Raw genomic sequence first — 19,582 nt, forward strand, 5'->3', positions numbered from 1 at the left:
TAATGCCATAAGGTTTGAGAGACTGGGTCATTTTTAAAACAAACACAGGCTTCGAAAATAGAAACAACTTTGGAAGTTCAAACTGATAGTATCTGATGTTATTCTAACGACTAGAAATTCCTAAAAAAACAAATGTGAAAACCAAATGATAACTTGTATATTTCTGCAGTTACTCTTTCAACTAAACATTTTCTACTCCATTATGAGGTTTGACTGCACAATAAATATAACATTGTTTTAAATTATACAAAATGACTAGACCTTAAACATAAGCACCCATAAAATAAAACATGCACAAAACATCCGGATACTCTATTTACCACATTTCTGACTTACTACTTTTCAAAAATCAAATTATCTTCAACCAGTCAGGTAAGCTAATGCCACTTTTATAAAAGTCACATTTATACAGAATAGTTTATGTGTAAAGCAAATGTTAATTTATCAAATCCGGACATTCCGTCTACTGTTTAGGTATTGTTGGATTTGAAAGTTTTCATTTTTTCAATAAGCAAGCAACGTATAGGCCCATGTAATATACGTACCCAAGTGCACCACCATTTGTGGAAGAGCAATAGGGCTTCAGTGAAAGTCGTTTTGAGATTATTTCTGATCGGAACACGATAACGGTAAATAGTGCAATTAAAGAAAGAACCATGATAATATATAAAATAATGACCGGTATTAAATGTGAAACACTGATTAGAACATTTAAATACGTCAAACAGAAATGCAAGGTTTGTTAAAAAATATAATTTTATTTCAATTGCATATATTAAGTTTAATTATGTTGAGTAATATAACAAAAAAACCCATAGGTTTCTATAAATAATTTATTTCAAAACTGTGTTTTCAATTCCAAGCTAACGTATTGTCTCCAAAAGTAAAAGGGAAATTGCTCACGACGAAATATGGGGCATATAGAATTTTAACAAATGTCTATCTTTTCGGCCATTTCTAGCGAACCCATCACATTTTGTTAGCATTCGTCAATTTTATACATCTGTTTTCACTGACTGCTTTTATATAAAATTGTTTCCGTTATATAACGTTTATATATTCCTACTACAATAATTACTTCTAAATGATTATGTCTGACACGTTGTACAAACAAACTCGGTCATCCTATGACCATTTAGCAACAGCCAGTGTGTTGAGTTTTCTCTCCCAGTAAGGCTCATAAATTACTTCTATAATCCATTTCATGTACACAGTCAAACTTCGTTCGCTCGAACTTCGGATAATTCAATCAGATCCTTCACTCGAATTCATCGTCAGGTCCCGGCAAAATTCCTATGTAATGTATATTGTTCGATAGCTCGACCATCTGATAACTCGAACAAATTACGTCGGTCCCGACTAGTTCGAATTAACTAAGTTTGACTATAGTAAAGTTTTACATAATGTTTGTTGACAAGTTGTCGAAAGGGATAAGTATATTTCTTGCTAACATTTTCTCTTCTCTAATATCAATTATATTTTAGGGCACCATCTCTATTAAAGTAAAAAATGACATTATGGGATGTATCATGTTGAAATAATCACGCTCACGACGAAATGTTGGGCGTATAGAATTTTAACAAATGTCTATCTTTTTGGCCATTTCTAGCGAACCCTTCACATTTTGTTACCATTTGTCAATTTTACACATCTGTTTTCACTGACTGCTTTTATATAAAATTGTTTTCGTTATGACGTTTATACATTCGTAAGATAATGTTAAGGTGGCATTTACATGAAAAAGTTTCTCAAGGTTTCTAATAAATGCCCATATGCGTTAAGGTACACAGAACAATTCAAATCATAACGAAAGATAGATAATGTTTCAATATTATTCAGTTACTGGATCTATAAACATATTTCACGTTTAACAAGTCTACTAAAGTGATTGGAGAGATGCTAGCATACAACAAAACGCTTGTCCTATGTAAAATATTAAATGATAATCACTTCCAATAGAAAAAAACTCTTACCAGATGATTCAAAGAGATTTGAATACAGAAAGGAAAGTTTATGCAAAATTATATCCATGCTATTAAGCAATCCTGACAAACCAGCCAACGTTTAAACAATTCGGAACAAAATTATCAAAACTTATTTTCATTGTGAATAGTTCTGGATCTTCCATCCAATGTTAATGGCATATGCATTTGTATAATCTAACAATGCAATCAAATTGCATGTTAAAACTATCATTTTATATTGCAATATATGGACAGTCTAATATGAGAAGAAACAGTCCTGCTTCCCTGTAATAAAGAGAGTTTTAACTTGATCATATCAGAAATGTTCAGGAAATGCAATATTCCTTGAAACCTTTATCAAATGAAAATATTGACCGTTTTCTCTTTTTAAAAAGAACTAGTCGGACTTGTGTTAATTGTATGCCATTCGCGTCAGGTATGCTTATTTTTCCTTGTAACCCTTTTGTAGGAACTTCATAAATGATGCAATTCAAGATAAATGATATTTCACCAGCCCGTTTCATATTCTTAGGAAAATGACAGATTTTTTGATATATTTATTACATCCATAAACCCGACTTCTTTATCATGTAACTCACTTTTTTTTTGGAATTTTCAATGACAGGCACTTAATCATTATATGAAGTTACCAGACTAAAACGATTTATTACAATATCGTTTACATTTGTAAGAACATAACTGATGGATATGGGTATATATACGCCTACATTTTTGTGTTGTGGCATTAAGTCAATCAAATTGACCTTTATGATGATTTGATTCCAGAAAGCCCCTAGAGTATTATATGTCATTGTATCCATTTTCATAGTCGGTATTTCAAAGGACTAGACTCAACATAATCATATGATGTGTGGTAGGAAAGATGAACCTATAACGATGATAAGTTCCGGCCGATAAGGCAACCATTTTACAGTGGGGGATATAGCTTTGCATTTGTCCGTTCATTCGTCCGTATGTCCGTCAGAGGAAATTTTGTGATATAATGGGTTAGGGAATCTAGTATACCAGTTTTTTTTTTTTGTTTTTTTTTTGCATTCTTATCAGTTAGTTTTTCGGTCCAGATTAAGTAATGTATTTAAAGAATATTTCGCACATCCGTTTATACTTAGCTTTGCGTTCTAGAAATTAGTCTTGTTAGGTTACATGCTTTCGGCCAGTTTATGCATTGTTCAGCAACGTATGTTTCAAAGTTACTAATAGTTTTCACAGCTAACTAAGTGAATAAATGTCATGATAATTATAAATACCCAGTCGTTGGACCATGCCGCGTGACTGAAGACACAAATCATTTCTTTTTAAGCAGAAAAGACATTGATGCTTTTGTATTGTCGTAGAACTTAGTACAATTTTAAATAGTAGTTTACTGAAGAAAACAGTTGTCGTTATTGTGATTATACAACAAGTTTTGTCACACATATTTGACCTACTCTCGTGAACATTTATAGAAATGTTATTCCAGATTAGAAGTTGCGCACCTGAGATTGTATCTCACAAGACCACAATGTGCTCAAGATGAGCTATTGTGATAACATTGTGTCCGTCATCTGTCTTCGTCTTTCACAATTTTACAGTACACAGTCTAGAGGAATCACTTTTAACCTAATAGAATGTTTGATCGACTTCTCTATAAACTCTGAAAGTGAGTCGTCTTTGCTTATTAGATTATGATGCCACACCATAAAAAAACACATATTAATATTTTAATCATTTTTGACGCATCTATGTGAAAATTGTTAAAATGTTATATTTTTAATCTGAACCAGATTTGAAACTGGATGAACTGGGGTCAAAACTGAGGTCAAAACACAAGGAATGATGATTGAAATAAACTTTATAAAATACTGATATAGGAACTCGGACACTTCCTTAATTATTTTACGAATTTTCATGTTTAACAGTCGTTCAGCTCACAAGACAGTGTCTGAGGCCCAAGTCACCATTTGACATAAATTGTGTCGGTGTGACTATTACTCAAACAAAAAAAAAAAACACGAAAAAATTCATGGTAAAATAGCTTAATATTGTTAAAATGCTAGTGCAGAGATGGCACACCAAATGATATCCAACCTTTTTCTAGCTTTCTAACAAACTAAAAATGATACGGCTTGTGTCTTAATGCGGTATTTCTAACCAGACAATCAATGCCGTCTGAAAACTTATACAGAAACACAAATAAAGAAAACGGTGGTTATCCAATTGTGAAAATTAATAGTCGAGCTTTATTTGGTTTAATGCCATTTGCATCAGAAATATTTAGCTTCCCTCATAAGGCTTTTGTAGAAACGTCATAACTGGTGCAGCACATGATGAATGATATAATTCCAGTCTGCTTTATTTTCTAAGAAAACTGACACATCTTTTGATGTATGGCGTCCATTCATTATTCGCATTTCTATATCATGTTACTTTTGCTTTGATTGTGTTACGGCAGACACTTAATCATTAACAAAGTCGCAGACAGCAATGATATATTACATTATACTATTTATTTGTGAGAGCTCAACTGATGAATTCGAGTTTTATACGACTATGCGTTAACAGTGTATCTTTTGGTCAGCTTGATACATCTTCTGTCACTAGATGAACGTCAGAAACGATATTGGTTAATTCTATGATTATTCATGTATGTTGGCATAAAACAGAAGGAAGCATGTCCATGTGTGTCTAGTTAGTAATTCTAACGTATATCATTCTAACACAAAAACAAACTATATTAATGGTCAAATCCTCTTGCACGTACGTCATACTCTATTTCTTCTCACTAAGCCATTCAATACAGTGTGAAAAATATATGTTCAGTAATATTAATGAGAAGTATTCTTTGTTTAAATGCACTGTTTAACCTGAATCTGTCTTTAAAAAGTATTCCATCATCCACACTTATAATATTACTAACTGGAATAGTGCCGTTTATACTTTCTATGTAAAATTAATCAAAGTGAAATGGTAATTTAGTGTTATTAAATTATATTTATACTTATTTATTATACTAATTCATCAAGACATACGGGGCAAAAAATGATTTCTTCATATAAATTGAATGAATTTTTATGCGACGCCTTATATAAATAACCGGTGCATAATTTGTGCTATATAGCTGGTCTATATTCAACTCATGTATACTGGGCTAATACATGTAAGTCAAAAATAAACCTTAGAATTCATTCACAATGTAATCAAATGCTTAGTGAATGGCTTGCTGGTCAATTGTCAAAACTATTGACCCTCTGTCCATCGGACAATAGTTTTGACTACTGGCCGACAAGCATTCAATAAATGTATATGTATTATATTGTTTAGTTTATTTTATTCATATAATTTCAAATGGGCACACATACACAGAATATGAACGAACAGTTTTGATATATGGGGAAAGTAAAACAAACCAATTTGCTTAAAATAAACACAGTATACTGACAAATGTGAAAAACTACCACATCATATTGGGAAATGCTTTAACACTGTTAGATATCTTTATCATTGCATATTAATTTGACATATAAGTTAATCTTAAATTGTTCAGCTACAATATAATGAATTTCAAATACGTTGTTATTCACAATCATTGTTGTTAGTTTGACATATACATGCATTTCATCGCTATTCTATTTTCATACTATACTGCAGAAAGCAGCTGTAAGATTCTATTGCATTCAAAACAAAATGGATATGAATTAGACTATTGCCATCAATCTTACCGAATCGAAAAGTAAGATCGATGGAGAAAAATAATCTATTTATAGTTTTTAATGCTATATATAAATGACAATCAATCGTCTTTGAAGCTTTCATCACTGTGCATTGATCCGTTACTGTTTTTTAATATAGACTCATCCTGGCTATAGGGTTGTTTTGTTATGTTAGTAAACGCTGTACATATGTATGATAAAAATGTTATTTTTAAACTACCTGTAATACACGTAAAATACACAGTTATGTCAGAAAACATATGACGGGCATTAACTGAAAATTGTATGTAAATGAACACGTCCTTTTTGAAGTAATAACTTTTATCGTAACATACATCTCTAAAGGGTTTCATTCAGACGAAACAAATAAAAATGTGTGATAAGTTTGCTGGCTAATGAATGAAAGTTATTTTACAAAATTATTGCGGTTTTCATGTAAAAAATATACATGCTATACAATTTTGACAGACCCAAATACTAGCAAATAAAACAGACTTAGTCAAAATGAGCTATGTAGAACAATTTTTTGACGATGTCAAAAGTTCACAAAACTATATACTAGTAGCCTATTGTTCCAATCATCAAATATTGTTTAAATAATTTGTAAATGTCCTTAAAAGAGACTTAACAATTTTACTTTAAAATCATAATATCACGTGATATTCATCTATCTTCACAAAACCGCAAATAGTATATAAATAAGGGTTATGATACTAATTAATAATATCAACAAATTTATTTTGATGTCGTGACATATTGTATGACTTTAAAATGTTTCCTTGTACCGGTAATTGATTGTTTTCCTTTTTGCACTCGTTCATTATTTTTGTTGTGGTTGTCTGTTGTTGTTTATGTAATTGTTTCTAAATGATATAAATAGCCTCAATTTAAACTAATTAGTATCAAACACGAATGTGGCGATGGCTTCAGGTGGTGGAGGAAGACACCATATGCTCCGCTTGTATTTACACTGTTTATCTCATTGTCCAATGAAAAAAGATTTAAAATAAAAAAAAAAAAAAACACTACTCTTCTAGGTAGTTCTGTACGTTTGATAATCAGGAAGTAATGGCATAACGTCAATTATCTGGAAAACGTAAAATAAAGCCTGGATTTGGCGTACGGATATGAAAATCATATTATGAGCTTATTGCAGCATGTGTGTAAGTTTATCACCACGGCAACGGTACTACCTTTCTTAAGTTGAAATTTAATATTACAACATCTGACACGATACATAATTCCAAAATTGTCTTAAAATCAGCTCGAAATGCTCCGATCTATTAAATCATTTGCAAATATCCCAAAACAAGCAAACGGACCTATGCATTTGTAGAAAAAAGTCTGTTCGCGAAAATATTATCAAAAAATTAATGTGATTTTCGGATGCACCTATTAAGAAAACTTGTGCAGAGTCATCTTTTTCAAATCAGTCTAGCACAAAATCGAACACAAGACCTTATGTTATTTGAGTGCGTTTTTATATTCTGTTTTGAAAAAAGATAGGTGAAATCAAATTCTACATTGTAGAACAAACTCTGGTCCGAACGAGCAGAACTGCCTTAAGTACTATCATATTATATGAATAGCTTTTTTATTAGGTTGTACCGTAGACATTAAATTATGAAACCGTCCAAAATGGTTTTAACTGATAATTCTCAATGACAAGTGAAACTATTTAAAACAACCCTGCGCATTGCATGAAACAGTTCATTTATGATACTGAAAGACCTGAAAGACAGATGTAACGTTACCAACATAACCTAACACGAAATTGCCTCCTTTGTTAGAAGAGAACGTGAGTCTTTAACTTTACAAAAAGGTAGGGACCTTTCCGCCGACATAGTGGTCGGTCGTAACTCACTTCACCAACATAATATAAAAGTTCTACACCTGTATAAATGAAGTAATAACGGCTCTTCCTACTCGCAAAAGACTGGTCGAGCTTGTTTTTATACCATTTCCATCACAATTGTTTTCCCTTTTTAGAAACGTCATAACTAGCGCAGCAAAAAGTGAACGATATAACCCCAGATCGCTTTATTTTCCTAGATAACTGGCAAATCTTTTGATATATGTGTTCCATTCATAATTCAGATTTCAGTTTATATCATGTTACCTTTGCTTTGATTGCTTTACGGCAGACGCTTAATCATCGACAAAGTCGCAGACAGCAATGATATACTGCAATATTTCATTTATGTGTAAGACAGCATTGGTCATGTTCACAAAAGGCAAACATATTTCATGACAAATTTACATTGTCGAAATAAAAGGACTGCTGTTAACCGATTTGGAAATTTAGGTAATTCTAGATATCTCGGACAGCTAATTTATATCTACCTTAAGTTATTATTTTACTTTATTATACTGTTATTTATCAGCTTTCAGTTTTCGTTTAAATTAAATCATATAAAATGGTTATCAATACATGTCGTGATATCTATTCCTAAAATAACAATTAATACAGCAATTTATTATCTTTGTCATAAACCACCAGGTTATATGATGGTTTCAAACTTTAATAATTTTAATTGTATTTTTATTGTTTTGTTTGTGATTTATTTACTTATCATTACACGTTTTATCCAAAAAAAGATAGTTATTTTCCTTAATTAAATATATCTAGAATGTTTAATATTTGTGTAAACATGTTGACATTAAGCGTATATTTCGGTTTTGAGGGCAGCGATGTTTTTGTACTTTTAATAATGGAATGGTCCGTTATTTAGGTTAAGTTATTTGTTACGATAGTAGTTCTTACCTAAATAACGCTTAGTAAATCATGCTGATTTCCCTAATTGGCAGACGAGTCTATAAATTGAATTCTCAAATGTCAAAATCAAACTATAGACTAATAACATCTTAACAATAAAACATGCATTACTTGTTACGTGATTGTACAAATTAATCGTTACATCCTGTTATAAATAGGGAGGGGGTTTGTTTTGTTTTTGTTGGGTTTAGCGTCACACGCAATTATAGGTCACATGGCGACTTTCCACTTTTTTATGATGGAGAAAATACTCCAAGGGTCCGCATTCGTGTATTAATTCACCACAAATGGGTACCTGGGTAGTACCACCGACCTTCCTTAAACCTGCTGAATGACTTCCTCACTTGAAACTTGAATGCCCCGAGCGAGGCTCGAATTCACATTTAATGGTGAGGGGCAAGTGCATCGAAGTCAGTGACCTTAACCACTCGGCCAAGAAGGCCTTGTATAAATAGTTATTGATATACTGCTCATTATGCTATTATAATTGGTAACCTTAGATAAATTCCATGTCATCAAATAATACGGATTTTTTTCACAAGGAATCAAAACTAGATTACTGGAACTGTAAGTTAACAAAACAAAACGAGATCTTGGCAGTAAAAGTTTTTTTTTCTAAATGATTAGCCAAATTTAATCGCCTAGATGTCGATGAGAATCAGATATTGTAATAGATAATCCCAAGGAGACTTTTTCTAAATGGAAGTTGTTTCCATTTTGTGTAACTGCTTGATGGTATACCAATATTATGTACTTCACAGATCAGATCTTTATGTCTCAGTAATATTGAGGATAACAAATGGGCTGCCGCTGACTACCTTTATTTACAAAAAGCTAACCTTGATGCGGAATTGAATAGACATGCTGAGAGAAGGTGTATGAACAGAAGTGCCAGATTTTGATGTGATATTGTGGTGACCAAAATGAGTAGATAGTATCCGAATATCTAATTCATACTTTACAACGTCATCTTTTTATTCTAATGAGTTACTGATATACATTATAATAACAAATTCTAATATGAAAATTCATTACACATTTCCGTTAAAACACAGAGATCTTACGTCACTTCGACGTATTATTTAGCGCCATATAGACGCCGAGAAAGAGTGCTACTTTATTTGATCTACTATTTCATATAAAAAAAACGTTTCAGAATCGAAATGATATAACGGAATGGTGTCACAAACACTGTATAGGTTATTAGGCGCGAAAACTAACTTCTTGGACATTTTCGCACTCCTGAGTTATTCCGCGGGACGCGTTCCTTCCCGTATTTTAACACTGTTGAAACACAGTCCTACTATATTTGGGTCCATACATGCGCCATGAAATAATACTTCCCTATTTCAGCTACTTGCGTGCACAAAAGACATATTAGAATCTAAATAATAATTATATTGTAACATATCGAAACAATACAGTGAGGTTATACGCCGCGTATGTAATTCACTTGGGTTACGCCCTCGCGAAAATTATTCGGCAAGCGTATAACCTTATCGTACAGTTTCGATATGTTAAAACATGGTTCTGCTACTAAATATTTCTTAAATGAACTACCACATCTAATTTGTTATAAAAAGATAAATAGTAGGAAATAAAGTTATTATACACGAACTAATTAATCATGGCGCAAAAATAACGTCATCCATGTTGAACGAGTTCAAGGTAACATCGGCAAAAATGTTCCATACATTGCTTTTGAACTTGTTTTTGTTTCCGGTTGATTTTTTTTGTTTTGTTTTTTAGCGGTTTTATTATTGTTTTTTTTTTGTCGCTATTGTTTTTGAATGATATAAAAGTCCCCCAGCGCGTCTTATGACTTCATATTAGTTAAGTTGGAAATGATAGTAACAATGACTTCAAAATTACTACTTGTGTTTTTAGTTCTTTGCCTTATGGGAGGAACTCTGATTGAAAATGTTGAAGGTAGGTCCTTATATAGCATAAATCCTAATTAGAAATTGTTTAAGATTAAGGTTTAGTATCTATATTCTTACAGGACTTTTAATTCGTAAGTCGTAAGTTTGGTTCCATGTTGAAGCGGACTGTCAGTGGGTCTTCGTAATAATAACAAATTGTAGCAAACAAATGAATATTGGTAAAAGTATTAGATAGCAGTTATGGAGAATAAAAAAAATAAGCTGTGAAAATTTTCTTAAACATTGCATTGGCTAAATATCATTTATCCGGAAAATTTAGAACTATGGAATCATAAAAAGCGTTGGGGTAAAACAATCACATTTGCATGTAAAATAATGTGAGTTCATTGTAATAAAATCCGTGTGAAATGTCGTTTTCTATGGTAAATGAAAAAGATCAAGCACACGTCAATTTATATTTTAGATCGGAATATGAGAGGAAAAGGTTTTTGTCATGAATATGTCAATGCTGCACTAAACATTTTTAATTGTGTCCTTTACATGTTCTGAACATGTGTGTAAATGTCTTATAACTCGTGTAAAAGCAATATTCTTTAAAATACTTGGCCCTTTCTCGTTTTTTACTTTGAATATCGCATGCTTTGATGACACATGTGTTAAGGCAAATGCAGACATTGTTTATGAATTCTAGTTTGTTTTCTTTTCTCTGAGAAAAAACGAGTTTGGTGTAATCAAAAACTTATTTTCAGGACAATGTCGGTGTGGATTTAGATGTCACAGAGATAACGAATGCAATCTTTATAGACGTTGTGGTCGGTGGGGCTGGAGAACATGGTGCTGTCATTGGAGGGATTCTCGATGTTATGACCGGAGATAACAGGTACATGCGCATGTCATAATTAATTTACTGTTACATTATAAAACTAAAAAGTAGATGTAGTCACAAAAAAGTAATTTGTTGATACGGGTTTTACGGTTCACCGTATAAAGTACAGGTTATATGGCGCCAGATAGGACTAAACATTTTGTTTTCACATCGGATTTACACCATAATAAAAATATTAGGTATGGAATCAAAACTTTTAAGACTGCTGTAATCCTAAAACTATAGAAAAACTTGTATATAGTTCAGGCACTTCTAGTTGTCTCTTATGATCAGGCAAAAATGGTAACAAAAGTAGTTCCAAATTCTTCTCATAAACAAATTGTCCTAGAACCACATGGGGCAGGTCACAAAGATGCTTCAACAGTGATTCAATATACGTGTAAAAACGGTCACCAACGGAGGTTACTGCACCTTATTCCGTGATATTTAAACAGCCGTTACAATAGTTTTGCTTAATCGTGATTTTAAGAGTGCATTGCAAATTGCAGCTAAAAACAAAACATGTAATAGCTGATAAAGTTATCAAATACAAAGTAAGTAAGTAAGGTCTTAGAGTTGTCTCCCTGTCAACTTGTGGTTAGCATATTATTAATTATCATCACTGTAGCATAAAAAACATTCTGTGGAAAATTAGGTTGTCATGAGACTAGTTGAAAAAACCTCTAGAACCCATTCCCCTCCCCTTGGACACTATTTCAGCACGGACTGGTAACATGATACAATCATCGACCTTCCGAAAGCCTGCTTATTCACATAAATTCTACGTCCGGACAGCGGTGAGAGGCACTAGCTCCAAAGTCAGAGACATCAACCACTCGACCACGGAGGTTCTATGCATGTTTCAATATATTCATTTAGATGTTTTATTTTCATTAAAAGTCATATTCTTAAAGTAAAGAATGTTTATATTCCATTTCAGAAATCAAGCAGACTGGAAACGCTGGTGATATTTTGCTAGTTTTGTAACTCAAACAACAGTAAAATATTTCGAGTTGAAATGACTTTGTTTGTTATCTTTCAACAATGATATTTTGAGCCCCAAGTTTGAAGTCGCATTGAATACTACACCAGAAAATGGTCCTGAAGTCTTCCAAAGGATCTTCTTATAGATTTTGTTATAATAACTATCGCGAAAAGTGCCGTGTGGCGGCGGCAAAAAGTCTCCCCGTATTTGGATTTAGTGTTGTTGTATTGTCTGGTCCTTTGTGATCATGCAGTCCATTTAATATGTACGTAATAGTTATCTGCTTAAGCTGGTACTAGCCTTACTAGGGCGTTAAAGATGTTGCATTTTCCATTACCTCAATAACGAACTCAGTTACACCGAGTCCGCTATTATTTTGCTTCCAAATGATATGATTATTTTGCTCTAGTTATTGAGTGAAAAACATTACAAGCGTTCGCCTGTGGCAAAGTTAAGACATTAGATTTACAGAATAAAAATTAATTAGGTTGGGTAGCCGTACTTCCATTTGCACTTATTTTAACTATACTTCCTGCTAACTGACTTTCTGTGAAGCAATCTCCTATGCAGTGGTGGTGTAGGTAAACAAGTGAGAAACTTTAAAATCAAACGCTTGTTTTAATTTTAACTATATAACTTTCCTGACGGGCCATTTGCACCGAAACCAAACTTAAGTCATTAAGAGAGATAAGCATGTCAAGAATATGTTTAACATACTCAGTGACGTTTTGTTCCCTTTAACTTATATGTAGTTTTTGACTTGTGTCGTGAAATAAACAAATCTATTCGTATTATCACACAGAGGATATTTGTTTGTTTCAGTGTAAGATCAAAATATATTTCACCGAGTGTTTATGTTTCTTCGCGTTTAATTTCATTTTGCTCTACTTTTCAGGTAAGTAATTGTTAAGAATAGTTATAATAGATAGACACAATGTTTTCTTTTTTAGAATAACGGGCAAGTAATTATGTAATAAAACACCAAAGTAATGACAGTGCAATTATTATAACGGTGATTGCAATATATTTTTTTCCAAATCACAAAAGGTCATTGGTATTTTCATTACCTTGTAGACGATCCTAAAGCTGTATTTAATGTGCCCCGAAGACGCTAAAAAGATTAAGTATATTGTTCTGACAGTTTAAAAATGTTCATATATAATAACATTATTAAAATGTATTTCGAACACATTTTCATAACACATCCTATCCTGTGTAATTTGAACAGTTTGTGACCCTCTTTTTAAATACACTGTCTATATAATTTGTTTTTACGTAAAACGGTAAAGAAATGTTAGTGGGAGATTCGAGGACAGCAACACCCGGCTGAAAGTAAGCCTATACCGGCATATGTGTTTCAATTGAGCAGTTAAATTAAAATTGACATGTGACATGTGTCATTTTATACAGTATGCTTTCACTCGAAATATTTCGTTGTTTAACATCCAGCCGACCTATAATTAAAGGAGGTCGGTTGTAAGTTTTATTATATTTTATTCTTATAAAATTACACACAAAAATGTCACGATTGTATTTGCCTATTTTTATGGTTTGGATATCTTGACCTAACTAGGTCAACCAGTCACCGAACAAATTGTCGATTAGGGCGACCTTACAGCAATCCGTAAATGCCCCAAAAGGCGAAATTCTAAATTGCCCCAAAAAACTAATTTCAATACATGCCTTAAAAGGCTAAATTCAAAAACTGCTCAAATTGCTAAATACAAAACTTTTGTCCAAAAAGGCTACGTTCAATAAATTGCCCCCAAACAGCTAATCTTTTTAATAAATCTGTTGAACTTCCCATTCCGCCATGAACATTGATGACTAATCCTGGGAATCAGTGACCAAAGCATACAAATGTCCATGGCCAAACATGAATTTCCGATAAAATACTATTTCACTTTTGCAGTCAAAGCGATTTAAATAAAAAGAATAAAACACCTAAGTATATTAACTTCTGTTCGGATTTCGCTGTCTGCCAAATGGCAACAACGATGATCACAGATTTATCTGGGAACACTATGTTAGCCACTGCCAAAAGAGATAAACAAACACACAGGAATAGCCACCAACAGATTGCTGGACGAGTACGAGAACCAGCATAAGCTCGCACGACTGTCTATTCAAAACAAAAAGTATAACCAGACATGAATGCATGTAATGCCGAAGATAGTTGTGCAAAAAATAAACAGTTGCCACGAAAAGATAAATGTATGCCGTCTTCTGCATATAAAGCTGGAGTTACCTCCCTCAGATCAGGATATTTAATACAGCAACCCTCGATTTTTATTGGTTGTGGCCCTTGGAAAATGGCGGACGTGGTTTTTCTAGTCTAGTCTAGTCAGTGGATCTTATAATGTTCATTACTTTGAGTTACCACGGACTTTTATGTAAAGAGAAACTTCGTGTCATTCTTATTCGATTCGATACAATTAGATTAGCTGGTCACTAATTGCAGGAAAAACGAGTAAGCTGCATTGTGTTCCCTTTGTTTGAGGGGTCACTAGGTCTTCCAATATGGCGGATTTGATATCAAGGCCACTGTCGATGGAGTTCACAACGAACCACACGAATCGATTTACCCATGAAGACGTTATTGAAGCATTGAAAAACACTGAAGATCAATCTAAAATTAGGGCCATTTAGAATTTGGTGAAAAAAATGCGTCATTACAATGACCGACACGAGCTAAAAAACGGTGTTATATTGGCAGATTTGAGAATTCGAAAAAACATTGTATGGCTTAGAGACAGTGATAGTGTCATTACAAATGTTGTGATAAAAGATGCTCCCTCTGAAATTTCGGATGAGACTATTTTAAATCAAATGTACAGTTTTAGCGAAGTCATAGCGAATAGTCTGTTTAGAGGGAAAATTAAAAAACACCAATATTGAAACAGGAACGCGCTACATCAAAATCTTAAACTGTGTTATAGTTTTACCACACAGCATAGCTATCGGGAAGTTTACCGTTAGAATTTTTGTTGACAACAATAGCACAGAATACAAAATATGTGGAAAGACAGATCACCCATATTTTAAATGTCCGACAAAAAACTTGACATGAACTCACGAGCACGCATGAGTGGGAATGGATTAAAATCATGCTTTAACTGTAAAGCTACTGTTCACGTAAAGCAGAACTGTCCTAGAGGCAACGTATGTCACCCTTGTTTCGAGGAAGGCCAATTTTAGGGTCATTGTCCTAAAGATTATATGGCAGTTACGCCTCGGAGATTATGGAAGGTAAAAACGCGGAAGAGGACACCGTAAGCGAGGGTTCAGTTTACGATGACGCGGAACTCGGGAAAGATGACATTGAAATTTACAAATTATTTCCAGATGCAAACAATAATAATGAAAAGTGTATGAAAGCAGAATCATCAGGAAATGGTAAGCCAGGTTCTACGGAAATCAGTGACTATAACCCCGCCAAATCGGAGTGGTTCTTGGGGATTCAAACATGTTAAGAGTCAGAGACAAGTCAATTAGGAACGTGTCTCTGGTGAAAGAGTACAAAAACTTGAAACATTATTAGACAATGATTAGCCGATGCTCTGTATGAAAATGTCCTCGATTTCATGTAAGGAGGAGAGTCTGACGAGTTAGTATCGTAGACTCCGTCCGCAGCTAGAAAAAGAGGAAGGAACAGCAGCAGCGGTTATGAACTAAATGCTGGTGATGGGGAAAATATGTTATTTGCTATTTCTATGCACCAAATAATGCTAGTGAGCGATCACGCTTTTTCGAAGATTTTGATAGTAGTTTCAATGATAATACATTTCACTACATAATAGCAGGTGATTAACACTGTGTACAGAATATATCTCTTGACAGAAACTCAACTTAAAAAAAACGCATTGAAAGAAGATGCAGGTCAGGTTGAATTGAATGAAATTTATATCTAGGCTTGACCTAGAAGATATCTGGCGTAGACGATTCCCTTCGAAAACTTTGTTTACGTTCAAAAGAAAATACTGACTATTCTCTTGTATCTAAATCGCTCGACAGTGTGATGGATTCTACAAGTATCACGAACTTTATTATAATTGGTATAAATTTAAATACAGAAAATGTTCCAAGAGGACCCGGTTTTATGGAAATTGAATACAAGTATTTTGACTGATGTCCATTATATTAATCTCATAGAACAATTTTGAGTGTATTGGCGTTCATAGACCTCTTAAAACTTAAACAACAAACCACAAGCGATGGCGACATCAAAGAAATTAATAGCTTAAACATTCAGGTCAACACAATATATGAAGAAAAAGCTACGGCAGCGAAAATCCGTTCAAAGGCTAAAGGGGGGGGGGGGGGGGGGTCGCAGTTAGGTGTCTGCGCAAAATGTTTTTTGATTTTCTCTATATTTTATGACAATATACCTACATGTATTAAGTTTCATTCACAAGTGTACTGTTATCAGTTTTGACTTACCTTTATAGAAATTCACATTTAAAGTGGGTGGGGTAATTTGACATGTAACCAGCCAGGAACACAATCTCCGCCGCGTTTTTAAAAATGGTTCAAACTTTTAACCTGGAACTTTCGTGATAAAATAAGTATGCAATGGACGTTTACACAACATGTTGCGTTTTAAATTGTCTTGAATACTTTTGTCAACACAGAGCCACAAAGTGGCTTAAAATCAAATTTACTGATTTTCATGGACGAACTTCACCAAAAATCTAAAACATTTTTTATTAGTTGAGATATTTAGGTGTTATTTTCAGCAGATATTGTAAGCTAAATAAACATTAAAATGAAAATTTATATCAGACACTCTGATTAATATTGGAAGAGTGGTACACTCTCTAACTAGGGAAAAGTGGGGGTAAATAAACATGCGAAGCTAAACATTCGAAGCAACACAACATAGGAATAATAATTTTTGGCAGTTCAAGAAATGGCCTCAGATTATCTACTTCTATCTTAATTATAGCCCGTATGAGTGGTGGGGGCATATAGATTTGGTCTTGTCCGTGCATCCGTGTGTCTGAGCGTCCGTCCGTCGCCCGAAGTTCTTGACGCACCTAGCTCAAAAAGTATTTGATATAAATTGATGAAAAATTGCATGAGTTTTTATCGTGATATGTACTTGCGTACCTTTTATTTTTTGTCTGGCTCCGCCCCTTCTTTCCAGAATTATGGCCCCTGACATAGTCAAAAACACATATTTTCACCTTGTGACACGCCTAGCTCAGAAAGTATTTGATATAGATAAGCCAGACAAAAAATAAAAGGTCTGCTGAAAATAACACCTAAATATCTCAACTAATAAAAAATGTTTTAGATTTTTCGGTACCTCATTAAACATTATTTTTACAGTTATCAATAGATTTATGTAAATTATATAAATAGATACGAACAAGTTGAGCAAATCTCAGAATAAAGGTGTTTTAACGTTAATTTACAAGAAAGGCGAAAGAGAAGATTTAAAAATCTTCAGACCGTTAACACTTTAAAATGTTGACTATAAGATAATCGCAAAAGTAATATCAAACAGAATCAAACCATGCTTAACCTATTTAATTCATCCTAGGGTATATAGATGGTCGTAATATCAACGAGTCAAACAGATATATCCAATTCTTGATTAATTACACGGATGAGAAAAAATCAGAAAGACTTATCATTTTCTTGGATCAGACAAGGGACTGGATCAATATGTGTCTAAAACAATTTGGATTAGGATCAAAATTGTGCAGCCGGGTAAACATGTTTCTTAGATTTTCTAAAACAGCAATTCAAACTAACAGTTTCTTGACAGATTATTTCCCCATATCAAGGTCTATAAAACAAGGCTTCCCGGTTGCTCCCTTGCTCTATATTCTCCGAGCGAAACCGTTGGCATGAACAATTCAAAGCAACACCAATACTAAAGGTATTTCACATCCAGTTTCTGATACCAGAGGTTGCCGAGAACCAGTCAAAATCAATCAGTACGTTGATGACAAGCAACGTTTTGCAAAAAATGAAGAAGACTTGCCGCCGGCAATATTTGATATTCTAGAATTATATGAAAAATCATCTTGTGCAAAAAGTGAAATAAACAAAAATACTAAGGGCCTTTTATAGAAAAGTTAAAAAACAAAAAGTCAAAACACAAAGAAATAATTGGGACAAAAACTAACGTAAAAACATTTGGCGTTACTCACGGATATTTTGTAAACGGTAATGAAACATGGCGATCTAAAATAAATAAGATTAATTCATGTTTGCATGTATGGAAAGCTAGATATCTAACTTTACAGGGAAAGATATTGTTTATTAAAACATATGTATTTTCAGTGATTACATTTGAAGCCGAAACCTGAGAAATACCAGATAAATATATTTCCCAGCTAGAAAAAATCTTTTCGGAATTTGTATGTGATGGGAAGCTACCCCTTATTGCAAGAGAAACCCTAAAATGAGAAAGATGTAGCGGTGGTTTAAATCTTTATTCAATAAAATATTTCTTAAATGCGCTACAAATAAAAACGGTGTATAAAATTATACATTCCGAGAAATCAAAATTGAACGCAATATCGAAACATTATTTGAAAGCTTTAGACAAGAAATATTACTGAGATTTCTTTATATGCACATGCTCTAATATAAAACCGCTCGAAAAGCAGTTGCGTTTACCTACCTATTACTCTTGTGCCATCAAGTCGTGGTGTAGATTCATGCAAAGTTTCTCTCCTTATTCTATAAAAGATGTACTCAATATGCCCCTCTTCGGGAATAATAACATAAAGTTCCGAAACAATTCGCTGTTTTTCAAAAGTTTTCTTGATAGTAATATTCCCACCGTAAACGATATGTGGAATACCAAAACACAAAACTTCATAAGCGAAAATGAACAACTGGATTTCAGAGTGGTACAGAAACAAAAAAGCCATACCACAGGAGTTAGTAGATATTTTGAAATCTCGGAATTCAATTTCGAATAGAAAGTTTTTAATAAATGCGGAGAATCAATTTGTCCAAAGAATTTAAAACTTAAAGATGTCATTAAACAGCTAATTATTACTGTAACAAGACAAAATCTGCCCTGCGAATCACAAAGGGAAAGTAAAAAAAAACTCTTGCAGTTCAAATAAATTGGAATAAAGTATGGGGAAAATATAATCTTCCGTATCGTCATTCAAAAGCAATCAACCCCAGTTCAATTTTTTACACAATGTTATTTTCACAGAACACCGATTAGCTATCATGAAAGTTTCTAACGGTTTATGTAGAATATGCAGAAATAAAAGAGAAACTCTTGCCCATCTATTCTGGGATTGCGATAAAGTCAAAATAATGTGGAAAGAAATTCAAAAGACAATTGAAAAAGTATCAAAAATGGACATGGGAATTGCATACACTGTTACCCATACCGATATTATAACGGGTACAAAATCGCCTA

General features: G+C 33.2%; 1 long non-coding RNA gene across 1 annotated transcript; it reads left to right on the plus strand.

Annotated features, from left to right (window-relative positions):
- Positions 1–10,221: 10,221 nt before the first annotated feature.
- LOC123528133 (uncharacterized) lies at positions 10,222–12,217 on the plus strand. Its single transcript, XR_006681897.2, has 3 exons — positions 10,222–10,379; positions 11,083–11,213; positions 12,139–12,217. It is a non-coding gene; the product is annotated as an uncharacterized LOC123528133 (long non-coding RNA).
- Positions 12,218–19,582: the final 7,365 nt, after the last annotated feature.

This window comes from Mercenaria mercenaria, chromosome 14 (assembly GCF_021730395.1).
Source record: "Mercenaria mercenaria strain notata chromosome 14, MADL_Memer_1, whole genome shotgun sequence".
Classification (NCBI taxonomy): Eukaryota; Metazoa; Mollusca; class Bivalvia; order Venerida; family Veneridae; genus Mercenaria; species Mercenaria mercenaria.